Here is a 23,859-nt window from a genome sequence, read left to right as displayed (position 1 = left end):
CACAAGTTGAGTCATCCCTATCCATTACCCTACAAAAAGTAGAGATAGAGCAACGGTTTACATTAACCAGCTGGTAGTTTAAACAAACAAGCACTGTAGTTCCAACGTAAGTCTCTATTTCTCGTGTGAGCGCAGCGCATTTATCTGCAATATCGCCCTTCCGCCACTTCAGATGGGCCCGTTCCCTGGTGGTCTAATTTATGTTAAGTCACAAACCTCCCCTATGGCTGTTTTGAGATGTTCAGAATGGAGACTGTGTGTGCTCCAGGTTTTTGCCAGTGCCACAATCCCCGGTGTAATTGTTCTCTATGGGAAAGCACATCTCAGTGAAACCATCTGCAAGTCCATGGGGCAGTTTCCTAAGAATGAGTGGACTTCTTAGGGGGTTCCCTCAGCAATCCAGTTTCTCTTGTGAAGCAAGTAATTAATTCAAATCTCAGGAAGTCAATAGCTGCCTGGATCAGAGGCACGTAGTATGCAGCTGCTGATACCTCCGTACATGCTGCTTGTCTTCTCAGGAAGTCACCAGACAAAAAAAAAAAAATGCTTACAATGGGTGCATACACCCACACGGGCTTCAGATAACACAACATTTAAACTGTTATTTTACAATGCACTTGTTGCTAATCTCTTGGAGTTGGGCTTCTTTGGGAATGATGAAATATACTGTCAATTTTCAACTGTCTTTGCTTCTCGAAAAACAAAAATACTGACAACCATCAATACCTCTTGATATGAGGTATTAGTTCAAGAAAGGCCTTAACTAAAAAAAAAGACGGAAAAAGTTTAGACTTTTAAATTTGATGTAACTGAATGGCTGTTTTTTTTGATGAGGCATGAAAAAGCAGGCACTCTTTTCTACTTTTTCGGGGTCATTAAATTCGTTAGTACAGAATGATGAAACGCAATGTAAGAGCCGAAAGCAGAACTTTAAGAATCATCTCAATTTGATGCAGCCAACAAAGTGGAAAACACGAGACTTAAAGCTTTTTTTCCCTTTGCAGCTATTCAACAATAACTTGCAGGTGTGCAACTTCGGGCTTGAAATCAAATCGCCTTTGGTGCTAGCTATTTAACTCATCTGCTCCCAAAAACTATTTAATCTATTTTAAATATTACCATGGTCCCAAAGATATATTGATACGTTTTTTTAATGTTTTTTTTTTTTTTTTAATTATGCTAGAGCATACAAAAGGTTTTAATGCAGCCTCTGAACCGAAGAGAAAGCTTCAAGCAATGGTATTCATTACAAAAACGGCCAGCAGGTGGCAGCAGAGTATAAGAGATCAACCAGGGTTATGTTGCAAAAAGTCTCTTCACTGTTTTTAAACAGATTTGTGAATAATGATGAAACTTAGCTATATTCTGATGCTTCCTGATGAAAGAAGAGAAACGAATCTTTCTTTTGGTTGGTTCCACGTTTTTATAGCATTAGAACACAATATGCTGTGGGTCTTGCAGCCGGGAGCGAAGGGGGTTGCTTCAGTGAAAATGGCCGGGAGTGAATGAGCTAAGTGAGAGGCGAGTGCGATTCGCATGGCAGTTAACCTCCTCTTCTCGCTCTCTTGGAGACGGACGGGGCAGGGTCCAGGCTAAATGCCTGGTTGGGCTGCTCCCTAAAGCTCATTGTTATCCGGCCCATGGAGGAAGCCACTGCTGTGCTTCCAGCCTGTCGCTGACAACAAGTGTAAATAAGGATCTAAATAACAAACAAGGCTATGCAGGCTTGCGTGTCGCTCTGAGCTTCACAGGGCATTGCTTCGGCCCGGCGTCGGCCAACATTTAATGACTCTGTTTGTCAAAGGGAGCGCGCAATGGTCGGCTAATTTCCTTTCATAGACGTCATTAGATTGCACCGGAGAAGACAATTGAAAAGGAAGCGTCTGATAGCTTGGACATTGGCTTGTTGTCACTTAATGTTATTTAAATTGGTTGCTTTTTTTTAATTATTTTTTTTTTTGATTTATTTCATGACAGGAACAAGCACATTTGAGAATTAAATTTGACGTTTTTGAATATTGATCAAAACATTAGGTACACCAGCTAAAGATTATTTTATTAATCGATTGATTTGTTTATTATTTTTTGAGAGCCTGACATTCCGTGAATTTTTAAAATGTAAGTTAATGCCTCTAAACAATTAATCGATTATCAAAATATTTGTCGATTAATTTGTTGTTGATATCTTGATCAATTGTTGCACTAGGGATGTTCGATATCACTGATACCAATTTCTGATACCAATAGCACTTTTGATACATACATATAAAAAAAAATGACAGTTAGTTTTAGAGAAAGACCTATATGTCCCAATATAGCTTTTTTTTCTTAAAATTTTATGAAATTAATGACAATTTTCTTTGTCTTTTTTCCATTTGTCCATAAAATACATGTTTTGTATAGAACACACAATAAAATGAATTTAAATAAATAAATGAAATGAAACTAATGCTGCTATTTGCCCATCCCCAGTTAACATGTTAGTTATTGCAATTTTTTGGGGGACTTTTTATTAAATATAAATCCAGTAGGGCTCTGAGGTCTGCAGACTCGGGTCAATTAGTGGAGCCCAGAGTCAAAAGCAAACACGGTGAAGCGCCATTTAGTTGTTATGCTGCATGCAAATGGAATAAGCTGCCAACAGAAGTAGAATCAGACCTGAGTGTAAATGCTTTTCAACTCTGTGTTTAAAACATTTCTTTTTAAAGATTTTTTTTAATCAGTACAGACTATTAGTCATGTTAGTTACTTTTAAATGAGTCTTCTGTGAATTTCCTCAATGTAATGTATATTTTGAAACATTTTGTCCTTCTCAAGAAGCTGAATTAATGAACCCAAGTATTAGAAGCATATTTCTGCACCAAACTACAACCACACTAATAAACACATTGTTGAATAAATACTTTAAACAGTGAAAAACTTCTCATTAGTTTTAGCTTTAGGGGGAATTTATGATGCGGGTTTTTTTTTTTAAATAGTAAATTCCAGGCTATCGATATGTATAGCGTCATAGTCGGTGAGAATTGTAGCAATTTTTACAGAATTGACTAAAATCATAAGTCCATGTTTGCAGGCTGGATATGTTTTCTCCCACGAGAGCCTTTTAAACAACTTTATTGACATTTCCACTGTGACCAAATAGAAGCCATGTCAACAAGTTTTTCTCCCACTTGACCCCTGACAGTCAGGAGTCCCGCTCCTCTTTGCGTGGAGTGTGTGTTGTTGCGGCGCGATGGAGGGTCCTCCAGCATATCGGTGCGTTATGAGGCCACCTCCCGCTACGCCCTCTCCGGCTGACGAGCCGAGCCGCTCTGGAAGGGGGCTTGCCCTCGTGGCCACAAATCAGCGGGGAAAGCAGGCTGGTATCTTCAAAGGCTGAGGGGCTCAACCCCGCCCCACGCATGATTTACAGCCCCCACAGAGACAAAGTTAGGCACGGCCACTGTCTTTGCACCTGGGCCTTTATCAAGCAACCAGGATGAGCTCTTTGCAGAGGACATTTAAATGTCCAAGGAGCAGATTAGGCCGACTCAATCTTCTTTTTCTCGCAGAGAGAAAAGAGGACCGGCTGACTTCAAAAAGCCTTCTTTTGCCTGCGCTTCTTAAACGAGTGAAAGGCTTGGCCAGTGAACACAACCTTGTGTATTCAAAGTGCTAATTCACAGCTTATTCCTCTAATACACTCACGAAGCACTTTTAATTGTGTTAGTTCGCATTCCAAAGGCCTGTTTGTAGCTTTTAATTGGGTGTCCCTTTGAAATCATTGAAATGTATGACATGTGGGGCCAACTTAAACAGTTCCCGTGCTTGGCTCGGAGGCGGAATTTGCATTCCCGGGCTCGGCCGCTTGCTCAAATAGAGGCTATGACACTAATGACGCCCCACTTTTCAAATGTAGTGCATGCTCGTCATTGTTGTCATTTCAAAGATAAACATAGATTTAAATGTCCGATTATTTGTGTTTTGACTAGAGCTGTCAAAAGAGAATTTTTTTAAAATCAGATTAATCACATTTTAGAATTTTGATTAATCACGATTAATCCCTTAATTAAAAAAAGGCTTTTTTAATCTACATTTTTTCCTCGCCAAATTTGAAGCGCACCGGTTATATGTTAATTATTTTCACATTTAATGTTATGAGGACGTCTTCAACATTTTTTTTGTATCCACTTCACACACTCCTCCTCTTTTTCTAATCAATTAATTAATTACTTGCATAATTTAAAATGGAAAAAAAATGACCCCAATATTTTGACATGAACAAATATTCTAAATGTGATACGCAAAAATTCATGAAATGCTTTACTTTAATGCATGGAATTATGTTTATTGCTCAAACACAACCTGTGCTACCTTAAACATAGCCAGCCGCTGTCACGCTAAAGGATAATCTATGGTCAAAATTAATAGTGTGATTAATATGCGTTAATTCATGATTAATGCAATATTTTTTTGTGATTAATTAAACAATTAACGCTTTAACTTACACAGCACTAGTTTTGACCCATGTGACGGTTTTCTCTTTCATTTAATGAGCACATTTTTTTTTAATTAAATACCGCAATTATTTAATATGAGGCCTCATAAATTGGGAAAGGCTGTGTAAAAGCTTTGCGAACTAAAGACAGGGGGAAAAGGGGGGGGGGGGGCGACGGCATCCTTCTCTGTCAATGCACATGTTCACACTGTGTTCAAAACACTTTGGCGAGTCTCAGTTACTTTTTCAGATAAACTTCTTTCTCCCTGACTGAATTCTTTGGTGGGTCTTTTCTGTCGAGCTCTCCTGAATCATCCTTTAAATCCAGAGAAAAGGAGCCCGGGACTGGCTGTCATTTAGCGCCGCCACTGCCAGGACTGCTGGCTTAAATAAAGTCAGTGTAGCATGAATCTCATTCTGTGTGGATGTATGGCCCCGGGATGCTGAATGTTGCGTCTGGAGAGCCGGTCCTCCTCCAAAGCCTCCGTGCGAATGCTTGGCGACTGCACGGTTACCCACAGTAAAAAAAAAGAAAAAAAAAAAAAAAAAGAGGACCACCCACTTAGGGTTGAGAGGGGATTTGAAGCTCCCCCTGCCTGCCCGTTTCTTTCCTCGTCTTTCTGATGCTGTTTGTAATGTAACTCTTTAGCGCTCTGAATGTGAAGCTTGAACTGTTGAATTTTGGGGATAATAATGGTGAACTGAAGCAATGTAGTAGCATTTGTGCTTATTTTTCTCCATTAGCATAGTGTTAATTTTATCAGCCAGTTTAAAATGTAGTCCCAGTTTGAGTCCAGTTTCAATCACACTTGTTAGTTTTTAACATAGTTGGTCAATCTCATCCTGTTTTTATTTAGTTGACTATAAATCTAGCATTTTAGTCTTTATTTTAGTCCAAGAAAACGTAATTTTTATTCGTCTAGTTTTAGTCCACAAAAACTGTCAACGTTTTAGTCTAGTTTTAGTCAGGACAATCATTTTACCCCTGTATATTTTTTGATAATGTTTCAGATCAAATCAAATTTTCTCTCATATTTTTGATGAAAAACAATTTCACACACAATTACAGTATATCAACAAGTGGCTACAATGGTTCCATGCTATGAAGCTAGTAAATTAGCCAGCATTAGTTAGCGGTCGGATTAACATTATTGTCGGAACGTTATGGCCGTTGGATTAATGTCATATTATAACTATAATTTACTTATTTTCTTTTTTTTACCGTTTACCGTGAATCCACCTAGCTGCAGATTTGAAAGGGGGTATGTCACATGACAGTGTCATATGACAGATTAGCATACAAGATTTTACAAAATCATATAATTTTCCTTTCGTTTTTGTTCGGGAACTAAAATGTCCATAGATTTAAGTCTGTTTTTTAAGTGAAGTACATTTTCATCTCATCTTCATTAGTTGACGTAAATACAAGTACATACTGATTTAGTCCCAGATATTGTTTATTAACTCTTTGACTGCCAGACGTTTTCAGAAACAGGATGTCGCCAGTGCCAGCCGATTTAAGCATTTTGACTGATCTTTCAAGGTCCACAGAAAATGTTGTGTTTGGACTATGGAAACACACATATTACCAAATGAAAGGTTGAACTCTCATCTTTCATCAGAAAAAAAAGTTTGTTTCTACCTTATTCCGTTCTTCAGTAATCAACAATAGAAAATGGTTAGTTTCACCGAAATGCTCTGTTTTGAAACAAAAAGCGGAGAAAAAGAGCTTTTTGTGAAACAATGTTATTTCATGCACTCTAGTGAATTGTACACTTCTTTTTGTCCATGAATGATGCCACGAACACCTAAATAGTGCTTTACTTCTGTAAAACGCTATCACCAACAATGAAAAAGTGTTTTTAGTTTGCAAAATACGTTTATTTCCATTCAACAGTGTAACAATTTGACAAAACAATTTCGCAAACTATTTACAAATGTGTGCAACTGTGGTACTATTTACAATTAAGTGGATGTTTCAAATACAGTTTTTCTTTTTGTAACGCTCCCATGCGTGCAAGGAGACGCAGCAGGATTTGCACAACAGATTAGTTTCACTTGCGATGGCTCCTTTCGCGTGCAGACGTTACACTTTCTTGACGGCCTTTTTTTCCGGGGAATAGCAAGTAGCAGACTGTACCCACTCCTCCGATGAATATGCATTGGACTCGGGGCACTCTTTTCTGATGAAAGATGAGAGTTCAATCTTTCATTTGGTAATATGTGTGTTTCCATAGTCCAAACACAACATTTTCTGTGGACCTTGAAAGATCAGTCAAAATGCTTAAATCGTCTGGCACTGGCGACAACCCGTTTCTGAAAACGTCTGGCAGTCAAAGAGTTAACGTCCTTGGCGGCCCTCCGTAGGTTTTTACTAAACGTCTTTTAACGTCCATGGCAGTCAAAGAGTTAATGAGGATTTTTAGTCTAGTCTAGTCTAGTCTTAGTCCGGTGAAAAATGTGTGTTGACGAAATTATTTTTGTTTATACATAGCCTTTGTCTAGCAGTTACTTACAAAATCCTCGTTTACATATCATTGCGCTATTGGATCATTATCACTATCCTCAGTTGATCGGGACTGTCCCGTGTTTTGAGCCTTTGCGTCCCGGCAGTTTTGCCAACCAATTTATTGTCCCCATATTACAAAGGTGCTATCTCGGCCTCCCGATTTTTGCCATATGTATGTCAATCGCACAGTTGTCATCGCAATTCCTTCGATAAACCCACTATCAGGGAATTTAGCTGTTAAATTCCTTCCTATATACTTCCAAATTCACATTTGCGTTCTCATTCGCATCTGCAATTTAATCGGTGGAAAGCTTGTTTTTGTTATACCGGAGGTACGGAACTAGAACGACTTCCTGCTTCTGTGTCTAAGAATCATGGGAAATATAGTCAGAGCGAACACAAGCCGAGCTTTTCTGGTGACTTGTTTCCAATGTGGGGCCGGTGCGAGGTAAACGACAAAGCCAGCTTCCAATAGCTGCCGGGATCGAGAAAAAAAGGTTGGATGATGGTGAGTGCATTGACTTGTTTAGCACTGTCAACCAAGATAGCATTTAGCAGTAGCTAAAGTAACACCACACCCCACCTCGACGAAAGCGATTCGGCGCTTTTTGCAATGAAATTAGGTAGTCTCAAAGGCACCTTTTGGTAATATTGACTCAATTCATATGCATGTGTGTAGTGTTTCCTCACAAAGTTACATTGCCAACTACTGGCCTGGCATGCAAATTGCAGTGTTTTCATTTTTTTTTTTTTACCATGTTATTTTTTTGCAATCCTTTTCAGCACATGTGACAATGCCATCACCGGTAGGCAATCATTTTTCATGCATTCGTAACTGAGAAACTGTAAAGTAAAAGAAAAAAAAAAACATCTATTTTAAGGACTGTGGGGAAAAAAATCTTAGGCAAGATTTTCATGGATTCTTCCTTGCACCATGTTTTAATTCAATTTTTGGAAATTAGTTTACCTGACATGAAAAGCATGATAATATTTTTTTGTGGAGCCTGAAAACAAAGACATATAAAGAAGTTAAAAGCTTTTGGAAAGTCATCACTTTCTCGTAAAAACAAAGAAAACTAAACAAAAAAACACAAAAGCCATGAATGATTGTGCTTTTATAGCTTTTGTATTTCTCAAGGCATGCATGACAACACTTCTCCTGGAACGTATACATTTATTGCATCAATACTTCGACAGAGATTCTTTACTTACATTCTTTTTTTTTTTTTTTTTTTACTGGCCTGAAAAGAAGAAACTTGCTTGTCCTGCTAACAAACAAAGAAAATAGAATTTTATTCTATTGTCTGCAATAATATTCTGATTTATAGTGTGTATGTTGTGTATATATTTCATATGCGTACATGTCTTCCTCTTCATTGCGCAGATGACCCGGGGCCTTTTCTCCCTTTGCCTTTGCCACTTTTTCTGTGAGGTCTTGTATATTTGGATTTCCCGCTTCACTGCTCCACCCCAACATGTTCATTTTCAACTGCCCATCTCCATTTACAAGCTGTTTTTATCAACTTTTTCCACAAAGCCCAACAAAACGGAGGGAGGGGAGCTTTCGCCGCCAGCGGGGGGTCAACACCGCCCGGGAACATTGTCCATGAACTTCTCCTCATCTCCATAGCCCAGTGTTGTAGACAAACAATCTTCCCGTATGCAGAGGACGGGGGTCACGGCGTTAACAGACGGAGGAATGCTGTGTGGAGAAAATATTGTCCACCAATGACACAGAAGTAATTTGGGTCTCACTGAGCGATTTCATCGGGCTCTTTTGTTGCCTCAAAGTGTTTGACCCGGAGGTCCCTGTCAGCGTCGTTCTTAATGGCAGCCCGAGCAGAGTGACAGGCCCAGAAAGTAAAACATTTTACTACTAATAGTGGGGCTCCAGAGGCTTAGGCATAAATATTTAAGCTCCTCTCCCTTGTCCCAAATACTGGGGGGTCTCCATGGTGCGTTTATCTATAATGCAGGAAAAAGAGCAAATATATCCGCTGGATGCCACCATAATAGCTTGTTGGCACTTTTTTTCCCCTCTCTTTTCCAACAGTTGTTAAATGGAATTAGCAAGCGTGTTAACTCAAACTTTTCCTTTTCACGTGAAACCGCCAAAGCACGTTTAGCAAAGCCTCGCGGGACTTCAAATATGAAACCGGCTCTCGTCAATAAGACGATTTCCTTGGTACGGCAGAGAAGAGCAAGCTTTGGCCTATTTCTCAAAAGTAAACTTCATTAAAAAGTCTATGTGGCTTGTGAAGGTGGTCTGACGTGCCTTGAATGATGGTCTCCCCAAACAAAGCTGCTACACAAGCCATCGAATTATCTCTGTCAAACTTTGGCGTAATCTGAGCTGATCCTCTTAAAAATATTTAAATGAAAACATTTGCACATCAATTGGCTCCATGGCAACGCTGTGTGTATTCTTCTCGGGGGGCGCCTCTTTAACACTGAGCTTTAGAAAAGCACATCTCCTTCTGTTGTGTTGACAAACAACAAAACAAACAATATTAAATGGAGGAGCTGGGCTTTTTCGCACCATTGATGGATAGAGGGATCAGAAAGGCGGCGGGAAATGGAGTTGAATCGAACACTCAAGTTGGAGACGTTGGTAATTATATGATTGGTGCTCGGGGATGTGTCGTTATACACGGGCTATAAAACCCGCGCGGAGCGTTTGGAATGAAGACGGCTGAGGGGGAGTCCAATGCAGGACCCTTCATAAATATTCACTGAGCCACCTCATCAGTACTTTATGGCTGCATATTATTGCTGCCATGGTGAGCCCTGGGAAGAACTCCTCGCCCCCTAGTGGCAGACCAATAAATTAGACTGAATCAAACTTGAATGGCTTCTGAACAGTGAGGCCTGAGACTTTAAAATGTGCACATTTTCAAGTAACGGCTAATTTCACACGTTACAATTTCCAGTCAAGTAATCAGGTTACAGTTATTCGTCTAATATATTAAAAAAATACTTTGAGAAATATGAGCACTTCTGCAAGTATCATCAATATTTGAGAGAATGGCACTAACAGCTACACTGTAAAAAAAAAAAAAAATCATAAAAAAGCAAGAATTTTTCGGCAGCTGGGGCACCAAAAAAATACTGCGAAATAACAATTAATAATAATTTACTTTCTCGTAAAAACTGTTTTCCCAATAATTAAATTACAGTTTTTAACTGTCATTTTAACAAGATTGTCTGTAATATAACAGCATATGACCAAAAAAATTATGTGATTAATATTTCAAAACATGGTCAACAACTGTTGAAAAACTAGATATTGTTTAACATTTCAAGTTTACTGTTAGGATAATTCATTTATATAGCATTTTTCCACCTTACGAGGCTCTCAAACCGCTTTACATTTTGACTAGTTATTCACCTTATGATGACACAGCATTAGAAGTTCAGGGGGGTCGAACCCACAACCTCAGGGATACCAGACAACCCTCTCAAGTCTGGTGTAAATGAATAGCACACTCTTCTCACCCTTATATACGTATTTTAATGCATATCTAATTAATAATAAGTGTTAAAGTAACTTGTAATCTAACTTACTTTTTAAAGCAAGTAATCACTAAAGTAACTAAATTGCTTTTTTAAGAAAGTAAAGTAACTAAGTTACTTTTTTTTTAGTGTAACTGTGGCAACACTGCTTCCGAATGCGTTAAAACGAAGAAAAAAAACAGAACAAAATAATGCTGCATATGAGTGGGCGTAGCGACACAATTATGTTACGGAAACAACAGCGCTTCCGCACTTCCTTTTGTATTCTGGGAAACAAGAACACCGTATTCATATATAGCTGGTGGCTTGAGGAAGATTTGGATGGTGGATGAATTAATTTGTTGCTAATAGGCACAAACAGGAGAAAACAAACTTCTTTACTTTAAGGCTGGGATGCACACTTCTAAGTAAGTAATGTAAATTATGCAGATTGTGTTGGTTATTCTGACAAAGAGGTTTTTGTATGAGGTGCTTTAAAAGATTGCTCCTTCCTGGCATTTTATCAATTGCACACCCCCATAAATAAATCACCAGGCGCGTTTGAATTATGAGTCTGCTTTGCTCAAACAAATACTCTGTCGTGATTAATGATATGGATTGTTCACAAAGGATTTAATGTCGTAATTCACGCGTCGCCCGTGTAGTACAGCACGCGCGCGCTCGTTCCGTTAGCGCCGCAGTTCAAATATTAGTTCTTCAACTGCCATTCAAATGATTGTCCCAACTTCCAAACGGGCACGGAGTGTGCTGCAGCTTTTGTCCCGGCCAACTTTTTTTTTCAGTTTTCTTCCCCGGCAAGAACGCGGCTCTCTGATGCAACCCCAAATGAAGATGCGGGGGGGGGGGGCTTCGTCGCAGCCTCGTAACTCTGCTGCAATCCATGCCTGCAAACGCAGCCCCCCTGGTCGTCTCCATAAAATGTGCTTTAATCAGCAGAGCATCAATTAACAGCCAACAGTTGGAAATAAAATGTCACCTTGCCGTTTCAGGGAGAAGCCTTCTCCCCTCCAGGTTTCAAGTGGAGAACTTTCAAATCCTTTCTTATGCTAATTTCCTTGCGCGCTACCCATACACAGTTTCTTTGACTTGGCGAAGGCTAATTATGTTTGCAAAGTTTTCAAACCCAGCAAAGTAATTAACACGAAATAGTTTTACGACAAAATGTTTTTTCCCCATTAAGTTTGCATTTGGGCTAAGTTTTATCTTCCAAAATGTCCAGAGAGGTAATAGCCTCTACGGGCAAGGAACCATAAAGGGTAACTTACGGTGCTTTACAAGGAGAGCTTCTAAATTTCATCATTCCTGCAAGGATATCAACTTTCTTTAATTTGCCATTTATAGATCATTTTCTACTGGATACATTTAATAAAATATTTTATTGACTTTGGCTTCTAATACTGTATATTGTAATGTTCAGTGCTCTTTTACCTTCAACTTGATCCAAAACTAATTCAAACATAGAACAAAACAAAAAAAATGTAATGGGAACATTTGACCTGTTTTTTCCAAAATATTGTCCACACGATTATAGAAATCCACTTTTTTCGAAACGGTCTCCTCCATAGAGTCAGGGGAGCCACCTGGGAACGAGGACGCCTCGCCAGCAACCAATAGAAATGCAAGGCGGAGACCATGTTGTACACTATATAGTACTGCACAGCATTAAGCTAACTTTTTAGCACGAGTGAATATTTTCATCAATTCTAACTATAGCGGTGATGATTGAAATCGATCAGTTTCTTTGGTCCTTCCTCAGGTCTCCTGACGGCCTCACGACTCTGGCTTGAAGTGTTCGGTGTAGGTGAACGGTATGGGATTTTTTAATAGGTTTTAGGTGAATTAATGAATACACACTCACACGCACACACACACGCACATGCACACACACATACTCACCCACATACAAAATTTAAAAAATAAATAAAATAAAAAAAGAGAGAGCAATGATGATGACATGTCAAATCGGTAAAATTACCGAATGAACAATACTGAGCTCTCCAGAGGGAAAAAATAAATAAAAAATGAAATCGATCAGTCACACATGGTATCTGATTGAAACCTAACCTTGTACTAGATATACAGTTACACTTCGGACCTTGTGATTACTTTTGCCAATGGAATTAGCGTCAACAACGAAATGAGCTACCCGATCAATCAATAAAGAAAGCTAATAAAAACAAAAATCACCCAAGATTATAAAACACAGTTTAAGCCTTTATAATAACACAGTGCTGACAATGATATTCGAAAAGGCAGACACAATTGAAACCATGTTAACCATGTTTCCCGTTTTGCATATAATGTTGAATATTTCACAATAACTGTTGGTTTGGCTTCGGGGTGGGGGGGCTGGTGGGGGTGCTTCAGACTGAAATATGGAAATGGGGACTGGTTGCTGGAGAGTTGCCAGTTTGCTTCCCAAGTACTACCGCGGTGCCCTTGAGCAAAGAACACCCCTCGCCCTTCCCCTCCAACATTGCTCATGGCACTACGCAGCCCTCTCATACCGACGTCTCTCTTTTGTGCATGTGTGTGTATATACCTCTGGCCAATTCTATTACGTTGAATAATTGAGTGAAAAATATAAAAAATTGAAACGTGCCCTCTCGTGGTGTAAAATCAAAAAAAAAAAGGGATTTCTCAAACATGGATTCGAAATAGAAATCGGGCCATCCGTGCAAATAGCGCATTGCCAGGCCCATCCCCTTCCGTCCTCTGGGTCCAAATAATGGCTTTGGACTGAACAACGCCGAGGTGGGTTGGAGCGGTGCCGTATATCAGCCAAGTGGCGCCCATGTGATAATTCTCCAAAGTTAAACAGCCATAAACGGCTTGAGAACTCTGACCTTCACAATCTAACTAAGCAAGAGGAGCCAATGATGTGGAACAGACCCATCTAGGCAGCCGCATGATGATAAACTATGCCCCCAGCTTTGCTAAAAAATAACTGTATGTCTTCCCTGACATATATAGTGCCAGCATTTCAATACGATCCCAATTTATTTTGCACTAAAATGCTTTATTGTCGGCAGTAAAGCATGTGCGGCGGGAGGCGGAAGGACGCTGCGGCTCGGGTGCAGCGAGCGCGTCTCAAAGGCACATTGTTCTCTTTTGCGTCGCCTGCCTACGAGAAGGCCGTAAAAAACGATCAAAACTTATAAAGCTTATCATTAGTCTGCCTCTTGTCACTCGCTGGCAGCCGGCTGTCTTCCCTCTGACGACTTTCTGCAAACTTGGGAGCAACTTCCAATGTGAGGCAGATGAAATAATTTGATCTACGATAACGGAGGCGTTTTAGAACAACCCCCCCCCCCGACCCCCTTTCCCTGCTACAAACACACACACATACACACACACAAATGCAATGAATTCACAGACGTTTAGGCTGTCGAGCGGTATTTGTCACTTTGTGTCAAAAAAGTCATCACGGGGATAAAAAGGAAAAATGGCTCGTGAGCCCGCGCCATGATGCGGGGTCATTTACAATCCTATATCCTATTCCGACAGCGAGCAGACGAGTCAGCCGTGCATCTTCCGCCACGCCGTGCCCTTCACACTTGTCATAGCAGCGCCATAAACAGCATCCATAACAATCGAGGCCTCTGAGGGAAAAGGCTCGGCTATGCAGAGGAGTCTCGCTCGGCCCCAAATAGGCGTGTTTTTCACGCGCTTGCCAGAAAACATGGCTTCTTGTCAGCGGCGCCGCGTTCTCAGCAGGAATTACACTTTGCGGCAAACGGCCCTATAATGAATGAATAATGTAGTGTTTAGTGAGAGGCTCTTCTTATTTGTAGAGGAAATCTTTACGGCTGTGTAATTAATCATAATTAAGAAGATTTTGACAAGAGCTGAGGGAGCCGGCAGACAGCGCCGCCTCTCCAAATTCCCAGCGAGGGCTGCAGGAAGCGATGGCAAGAGGCGGCTAATGAGATCCATTTCCACCAGCTCTTGTTATGATCTTTGCTTTCCTTTGTGCCAAGGCTCATCATTGGGGGGCTTACAACCGCTGGCTGGAGAAGAAAGGACGCACACCTCTTTGTTTCTCTAGACCTCCTACTCCACATCTATTACGTTGTACCTCACAAGGCTAAGTACCATTTAATTTAGTCGCCCTCACATATTTATCATCTGCCGGTGATTTATGAGCTTAGAAGCTCTGCACCGGAAATGCGGGGTGCGGCTTTGCTTTGCCGGCTTCTGCGGAATTTGGCGCGAGAAACGGTCACCAGAGTATTTATAATAATGTACGTGTTTTTATTTTTATTTTGTGCGTTCATCCACAGAAAAGCTAAGCATTTAATAATTCTGCCGATTGCTTGGGATTGAAAGCAAATGGAGTGCACTACTTGGCTGACTTAAAGGCATCAATTGTTGCAACCGCTGTTAAAAAGATTGTTGTTGAAGTGTCGATATTGAGGTTGAAAAAAAAAACGCTCATCTGCCATCACAAATTATATGGAAAAAAAACTCCATAGCTTTTCCATTAATTGATGAGCCATTGTGCACATAGTTGATTAAATACTGTAAAATCCTTAAATCTCTCTCTCTTTTTTCTTTTCTTTAAATTTTTTAGGGGAGGGGGGTATTATACAGAGGCTTATAGTAAAAAAACGAACAATTTTCACATTGTTTAGCCGTTTACCAGTACCTAGGCAGTACCTAGGGGCTGTAAAAAATTAAATAGAACACATTTTTAGCGCATTTCATACACAACGTAACTCAATATTACAGTTACAGTTACAACAACAAGAGATTTAAAAGGAAGGTAAAGAAATTAAAAAAATGTCTTATTGAAAGAGTGAGAAGAGTGTATGATGCAAAAAAAAAAAAAGATTTTGGAAAGCATGATTTTAAAAATACTTTAAAACACCTTAATCTACACCCTAAAAACAGATTGGTCAAATTAACCCAAAAATAAAAAGGGTTAAATTTGACCGATCGAGCTGGTAGTTCAGATCCTTTGGTTAAAAACAACCACTCTAGAATTGTAGGTTTTCAACCTATGTATATTGGTGATAGGGCCAGCCGATACTAATTGGTCATTCTGACCAAGATATTGGTTAATCTCTGTTTTATGGTCTTTGGTCTGACCCGGCCTGGGATTGAACCCACAACCTCCTAGTCTCAGGGTAGACACTCTACCAGTAGGCCACTGAGCTGGTCACACTGTTTCCATTTTTAAACACTATGTTGTTTATATATTAGATATATTGCAAGCACTTATAATAATTACTAAATACATTTAGAATACAATAAATATATTTCCAAGTGATCTATCAAGACTTACTTTCCATTGTAACCAATTTCATTGGCTGTTTGGCTAACCAAAACAATTGGTATGCCTGTAATTGGTATGTCCTGCCCGATGAATTTACACTAAAACGACACTATGGGGGGTCGTTTAGGCATCACTGCTCTGTATTAGCTATAATACATACAGAATCAAAATTGAAAATGTCATTAAAGCGGAAGTCAACCTCCCCCAAATTCTTGACAATAATATGTTCTATGCAGCCCCACTAGTCTAAATATGGTATTCTGTTTTTTATTGTGTTAGTGGAATATGAGTTAAGCAGCAAAATCCAGCAGTTTTTATCAATATCAGAAGGCAGCCATTTTGCCACTTGTTGTCGAGTAAAAATGACATCACAGTTGCTCAGATCTCAGGTAACAACCAATCACGGCTGAGCTTCAGAAGACAGGTGAGCTGTGATTGGTCATTGCCTGAGCCCTGAGCAACTGTGATGTCATCTTCAGTCCACAGCAAGTGGCAAAATGGCTGCCCCCTGAGATGGATAAAAACGGCTGGATTTTGCTGCATAACTCATATTCCACAAATGTAATATTATCAGAATGTCATGTTTAGACTAGTGAGGTCACATATATTATTGTCAAGAAATGTTGACTTCCCCTTTAATGTACACAAATTAAAAAAATTAAAAATAAAAGAAAATAATAAAATATAAATATGAATAAAAATAATATCAAATAAAAATACAATAAAAATACAATTAAAAAATAAAATACAATAAATAAATATAAATATCAAAATAAAAAAAAATAAAAAAAATAAATAAATAAAAATAACACATCGAGGAATGCTTGCGAATGACATGTAGGAGTTATTAGCAAGTGTTTTAAGAGGCATCTCACTCTTCAATTGTCCCTTTCAAAACCAAAAAGGATGTCGCTATGTCAGTCCTCTGAGCCTCATTGTAAGTACATGGCTTCTCACGAGCAAATTTTTTTCTTCATCTCCCTCCAAAACGAGCATACCATGTGCAGCAGCTGCTCACTCGCAGGCCAATGCCCCGAGAGCACGCATACTGTCCTGACAATATCTCAATGCGGTCACAAGCAATAACAGCTCAGCTTAAATAATTTAGCCCTGGCTCGTACAAGTCACCCGGGACGAGCCTTAGCGCCCGAGGACCGATACGCCGGCCATCGTTTTACACATGATCCACTTAACAATGTTTAAATGCATTTTTTTTAAGTTAACGGCACAGATATTTATTGTGATAAGCGGCGCGGCACATGGCGTGTTTGCAGTAAAGAGTGGTGATTTGCCGAGTGATGTCAGAGAGCCGTCCCACTTGGCGACGAGCTGAATTGTGTTTGATTTCATAAATAATTGCAGTCATGGGGGACCCGCATTGTTTTAGGCTTAACTGTGTTGTTTACCCACGCCACATATGTCGGAGGGAGAGACGCTGTTGTGGATACACATCCAGCCCGGAGGAATCTCACCCAGGGCCTGCGCACGCTTGGCACGCATATTAAAGACTTTGCCGGCATGCGTGTGTTTGCGAATTGGGAGTGAACTTGAAAGGAAGGGGAGGAAAACAACACGCATCCATGTAGCCTACTGGAGGTATTAAGGCGAAGCTGTGAGCAAACACATCCGTAGTTAATGAGGCCCGGCATCTGGAGCGATGATTGGGATTCATCAGCCTTACGCTCCATCGCCGTGACGACCGGCGAAGAGACAAGGTGCCGTTTTCCCAGTGTTAACAAATTAAGTGGGAAACCGTGAGGTGATTGGTCGCTCCCTCGTCGCCGTCCCGTCAGCTGAGGATACATGAAAGATGGGGAACGTCGGCGCCTCTGGCCCCCGATCCCGCAAATGTAGAAATTCTCAGAAAGTAAAGCGGGAACTTTTCCCGCCCTGGTGACCCCGGGAGTTTTGCACACGACTTTCGGAAGAGGTGCGCTTGTACATGTACGTCGAGCGTTGTGAGGGAATCTCTTGCGTGGACTGTTGTGTACCAACGTCGCATTGATCATCATTGATCATCTTCAGTCCACAGCAAGTGGCAAAATGGCCGCGTCCTGAGATGGATAAAAACGGCTGGATTTTGCTGCATAACTCATATTCCACAAATAATAATAGTAGCATAGTAATAATTAGACTCGTGAGGTCACATATATTATTGTCAAGAAATGTTTAAGGTTGACTTCCCCTTTAATGTACACAAAAAAATATATATATATAAATATTAATAAAAAATAATATCAAAATAAAATAAAAATACAATGAAAATACAATAAAAATGCAATTAAAAAAATAAAATAAAATACAATGAATAAATATAAATATCAAAATACAAATAAAATAAAATAAATAAAAATAAAAAATAAAATAAATAACACATCGAGGAATGTTTGCGAATGACATATAGGAGTTATTAGCAAGTGTTTTAAGAGGCATCTCACTCTTCAATTGTCCCTTTCAAAACCAAAAATGATGTCGCTAAGTCCTCTGAGCCTTGATGTGCGTGAGCCGAGGCCGTGCGGGGGAATGCAGAAAAGCTTCCTGTGCCTGAGATGAAAGCGAGCGGAGGTGGAGGTGTGGGTGCAGGTGCTTAAGTCTGCATGCGCACTCTGGTGGGACCGCTATGTCCCTATTATGGTTGAACGCGGCGAGCTCAATAGTCTCCAAAAAAAAGGGGGGGGAAAGAAGAGCGGCGCAGTTAAAGCGGCATGGTGCCAATTAGCACGGAGCAGGCGGACATATGCCTGTGAAAAATCCTGATGAAAGTGCATATTGATGTCATAAATTAGCCGAGCACAATAGATTGTTGGGGTGTTTGTGTGTAAATGTTTAATTAACCCGCTCGCCGACGTCGCCGCTGCGCTTTGCATCCGAGGAATCAATCTACTTAGCGGCCCGTTTAACAATGCAAGACCCGCCTTGTATGACATGTTCATTGGGGACAGGCGAGCGATTGTTAATGTCTGGAAATTAACAAAGCCATTAACCCGATGTGATAACGGCCGGCTCCGTGTGTATGTGCGGGTTGTCCAAGGACAATAACTCGGTGTAAAACCTTGGTCTAATTCTCTTTATGGCGCCAGGTGAATTATCTGCACCTTGATGGTCACAGATGACTTTAAATCAGGATGCTGCTGATTGAGTGAGCGTTCAAACTAGCCCTGCTTAATCAGGAATGAATCCTCTAATAGGACCGTGATTAAATTCAAAGTAATTGTGTCACAGCGTGAAACGAAGCAGTTTATTGTTCTTCCTCAGCTCTTCTTCACTAATTGCCCCAGCCACGAAGGGGACGGAATGTTTTCATCGCTTTTCGTTAGTAGTTCGACATTTTTTGAGGTGTAATTTGCTGTATTGGCGACAAGCGTCTGCTCCGTTCAACACAGCTCTCACTCACTAGTGATGCTTCTAAACTGTCAGGGAGTATGAACTGGTTGTACATAGTTAGCAACATTAAACGCTTGAAGTCGGCTAATCGCTAATCGCGGCATTTTGTCTTCCAATCTGCCAATTTACAGAAAAACTTTGACATAGCCTTCTGCTGCTGGAGCAGCGAAATGTCCGGCCAACGTGGCGACACAGTCCTCATACGTCTGCGTAGGTCTAGTACAAAAATACACACCTCTGCTTTGGTCTTGCTAGCTTTTGCTAGCTTCTCCCGCTAGCCACGCTTGTTAGCCACTCCGGCTATTTTGAAATAAGCATTTCCTGAATATCTTAGCATGCTACCAAGTGTATCAAACACCTCTGTGATGTTAGCATGTAAGATGTATAGTGATTCAAATTCATTTAATTTAAGCAGGTAGAGTGTAACAAGAATTTAGAAGGATTTTATACAGAAAGTTCTCCATTTTTTTTTTTTTTTTAGAGTTTTTGTTAGTTTGGGATCTTTTTTAGCATAATGATGAGTTGTGTTTTTAATCATGTATTTTCATCTGTTCCTATGCCTTTCCGTTGAAATGTCTTCACATGAAACCGGTCCGTGATGCAGTTGGGGGACTACGCTGAAAAAAATATATCAATGTCATTTCATAGTTGACTACGGGAAAAAAATCTTTTGTCGTTCAACTCTTAGTACAAGATCCAAGCGTGGCAATGTGTCATTGTAACATTTGTGGATACACTTCTACGAATGACAAAAATAAACACTGCTGTTACTGCTAGCTAGCTAGCTTTAGCGTACCCTTTTGCTACACCTTAGCTCTGGACACTGCAGTATTAAACTCCTGGTCTTGTTTTCTCGTTGCCGTTAAAGTCTTCTTGAATCAACTGTAGTGTCATCGTGGACAACAACCACGTGCCGGGAAATAAATATGAGAACATTGCCCTCATCCATCGTTTGTTAGCATTTTTCCTGCTACAGTACATCATTTATGTAGCATATTAGCTAACTTTTTTTTCTATTCTGACAATGTTTTTGTGTTGTCCTGTGTGCACTTTTTTCCTTCACCAGGGGAATCACATGCATTTATTGAGATGTTAAGGTGAAGTACAGCATGTTAAAGCTTTATCTAAGAAAATAAAGTTAATTTTCTTTTCTATTTAGTAATTTTTTTTTGTTACTAGGATGGTTATCCATAATCTGCTTTTATGAAGAAGTGGGTCACAGGCTATTAAAAAAAAAGTGCATTAAAATGTGGACCTTGATAAAAATATGGTTGTGTTTACATTATTGTTAAATGCATAATGTTTGCATTACTGATGACAAAATTCAGAAGTAAAAGCACACAATTCTGTGCCCAAACTTTACTGAAGTTCAAATATGTGTTCAAAATTTTACCCTTGTATGTGAATATTTGACTGATTTGGATTTCTGTTCTCTTCACTGACATATAATAGTGAACAGCGTGCACACCCCCATGCACAGATCACAGAGGGAGCCGTGATGACCCCATCCCAGAGGACCCCGCTGTTTTGCCTGCAAGGTAAAAAACTGTGATGCCGAGTGTTCTCCCCCTCCGTCTTTTCTCCCCATTTAATCACCGCGCTCGGCAGTTCACAGTGTTGCACGTGAGGAGGAGATAGCAATTATAACGCCCGGCGTGCGGCCTGCTGCACTCCTGCCCGTGCGCTGGTGTATTCCCCGCGGCGGAGCAGGGAGACGGGTGGCGGGGGCGCCATGAAAGGGAAACCGAAATCCCCCCTGTGGACATGCGCAGCTTAACGCCGTGCGCTTGAGCCAACGGTGCGCGCCATACGTCACTCGCGCCCCCGTTTGGGAACTAAAGACTTTTGTGTATTCTTTTCCGGCGAATATCTGCAGTTTACCTTTAACTCTAGTTTGATTAAACTGATTTGTATCCAGTGGTTTACTTTTGAAAAAAAATTCTCACAGTCCAGATTTAAAGTAGCGTTAAACGCCTGTATTGTTTTTACTGAGTGGAGAGGATAGAGCATCATAATACAATATTGATATTTCCATAAATAAGTACCCGCTCTCCCAACAAATTGCACCCGTCAGACTTCTCCACAGTGCGACGAACTAGCTCGACAACTTTTTTCATATCGTATCAATCCTACAAGGAATATTGTTGTTTATTGGCAAACATCCTGACACATCATCATACACAATGAGGCGGCCATGAATAATTAATGTCCTCTCACACAAAATATTCACTCGCGCTCCAATAGTGTTTACTCCCCTGCAGTCATCCACACTGAGGATAACCTCTGCTGTTCTAAGGAGCTCCGCGCCCGCCGCACAATGCAGCAAAGTTACAAGAGGCACAGTAACGACATGAAAGCTGCAAGAAATAGATCAGTAAATACACCGCAGCGCTGTTTAAAGAGCGCCTCAATAACACAGGGGTTGTGTTTTTGGAAAGAAGTGGGAGGGGGGGTAGCGCTAGAGCTGGAGAAAATCGGTGGCTACACCTGCAAACAGGTGATAACAAAGCTTCCACACCATTTGGCCAGTGCTAACTTGTACAAAATGTATTTAAAATTGAATCCTGAAAAAAAAAAAAAATGCAATTCCACCATTAAATTGTCAGCTTAAGTAACTGTACAGGCAATTTCTTAAATAATTTAATAAGTCTAAGAATCTTTATCAGCTAAAGGTATTGATCAGTAGCGCTTTTTTTTTTTTTAGCTACTTGTGCTTCAACGCCTTTTCCGGTTTTGCAGCTGAAGTGGATTTCACCAAACATAACACGATCAGACTGCCATGTTTTGACTAGTGCTGGCACATACAATGTATTCTTGCAAAAAGCATTTTTTTGAGATTCGTTTCCCCTAAGTCTTGCTGGAGGGCATTCATGACAGCTGTTTCAACTGTTTGGTGTGACTTTAGAGGTGAATTTCCTCTGAATAGTTTTTGGGAATGCGACTTTGAAGGTTCTACCATATTTTGAAATAAGCATTTCCTGAATATCTTAGCATGCTACAAAGTGTATAAAACACCTTTGTGATGTTAGCATGTAAGATGTATAGTGTTTCGAATTCATTTAATTTAAGCAGGTATAGTGTAACAAGAATTTTGAAGGATTTTATACAGAACGTAATGTCTAGTTTAGTTAAAAAAAAATTTTTGGGAGAGTTTTTGTAAATTTGGGATTTTTTTTTTAAATCCAATTTTTGTTGACAAATACTTGTGTATAATTGTGAGTGTGTTATGGGTATATGAGCACAGTACTAGAAAATAGACAGTAAATAGTAAATACTTGTAAATACAATTACTAGTAGTGTTTAAATTGAAATGTATAAATCCTAATTACTCTACGAGGTAAAATAGCTAAATATTGATTATTCGATTATAGGGCTGCAAATAATTCTTATTTTAACAATATAATTAAATCAATTAATCTTTCAATTTTTTGTCAAGTAATCGATGTATTGGATAAAAAATATTTCAATTTTCTTGTCTTTATTAAAAAATAGGACATTATTTCAAATTGCACAAATAAATAAATGAATTATGATTCGGGTTATTGGTTCGGTCTGTAGCATTTCATAAACTTTAACCTTTAAACACGTTGATCATCGTTTCACAAAGTAAAAGCAAATGTTTAAAAAAGATGATCAGTCTGCTTTCTTTTACTGCTGAGAAGCTGAAATCGTTAGGATTTGTGCTATTTGAAACTAAAAGAGGTATCTAAACAATTAATCGATGATCAAATTTCAATATTAGGCTTTACACGATCAAGATTTTTTGGCCAATCAGCGATCAGTAGGTTTGAAATAAACAATAACTGATCACCGATTCGGTCAGAAGATGGAGCAATATTTTATTTTGCGGAGCTGTTTATGACGTCTATGACGATTTGTATCACAATTCATAGGTCACGATTCGATTTGATACCGAATAATCCTGATACGAATCTATAAATAGATTATTGCGATTTTTTTCAAATTCAAATTTAGAACATACTAATCAGTAAACTTGTACACTGTAGGATTTGTATGAAAATGTATTTATTTATCTGAAAATTCAGGTTGCAATCTGCTTCATGTTTGAACAGCACTGAAATCAAATATTAAGAACATTCTTCTATGCTTAATGTGTAAATCCTAATCCTAAGTAAGACCTTTTGTTGAATATTCCCATAAAAATCGATTCGGCTGCATATTGAATCGATATCGCGATATATTGCCGAATCAATTTTTTCTAACACCCCTATTACAGACGATAACCGATTTTGCATAAAATACAAAATATCGGCTGATTCATTTGATGATCGATTAGCAGTCGAATAATCGTCGCACCTCTCTAAAAAGCTTCATTTGTTAGACGTTAAATATTTGCCATCTTTTCCCCATCTTGAGTCCACACGCGTTTAAGGACGCCCTGCCTTTGTTTGCCGTGTTTATTTAGGCTTCGCACCAGCTGCTAACACATGTTTGCGTTGGATTTGATTCACTGGCGTCAAAGATTTACGTCCGTCCTTTCGGATTGCGAACGTGGCCTATATTTATTTTCCGGCGCATGAATTATATTCTCACCACATGGCTGTTATTGTCGCAGAGTTTTTCGCCTAAAACCAACGCACTTCCAAGTGAATGTCGGAGCGAGCGTAACCCAGTTGGTTGGTGTCGACGCCGCACAGCTGAATATCAAGCTGCTGACTGATTGACTTATGGAAGCTG

General features: G+C 39.7%; 1 protein-coding gene across 1 annotated transcript in view; it reads left to right on the top strand.

Moving 5' to 3' along the window:
• foxb1a (forkhead box B1a) overlaps positions 1 to 20,693 on the top strand; it is a 63,733-nt gene extending 43,040 nt beyond the window's left edge. Inside the window, exon 3 of the transcript XR_013294484.1 lies at positions 20,614 to 20,693. The gene's annotated coding sequence lies outside the window, so the exon portion shown is untranslated. The remainder of the gene's footprint in view (positions 1 to 20,613) is intronic.
• Positions 20,694 to 23,859: the final 3,166 nt, after the last annotated feature.

The sequence above is a fragment of the Vanacampus margaritifer genome, chromosome 6, assembly GCF_051991255.1.
Source record: "Vanacampus margaritifer isolate UIUO_Vmar chromosome 6, RoL_Vmar_1.0, whole genome shotgun sequence".
Classification (NCBI taxonomy): Eukaryota; Metazoa; Chordata; class Actinopteri; order Syngnathiformes; family Syngnathidae; genus Vanacampus; species Vanacampus margaritifer.
The sequence above is the reverse complement of the archived record's forward strand: the minus strand, read 5'-3'. Positions and strand labels throughout refer to the sequence as shown.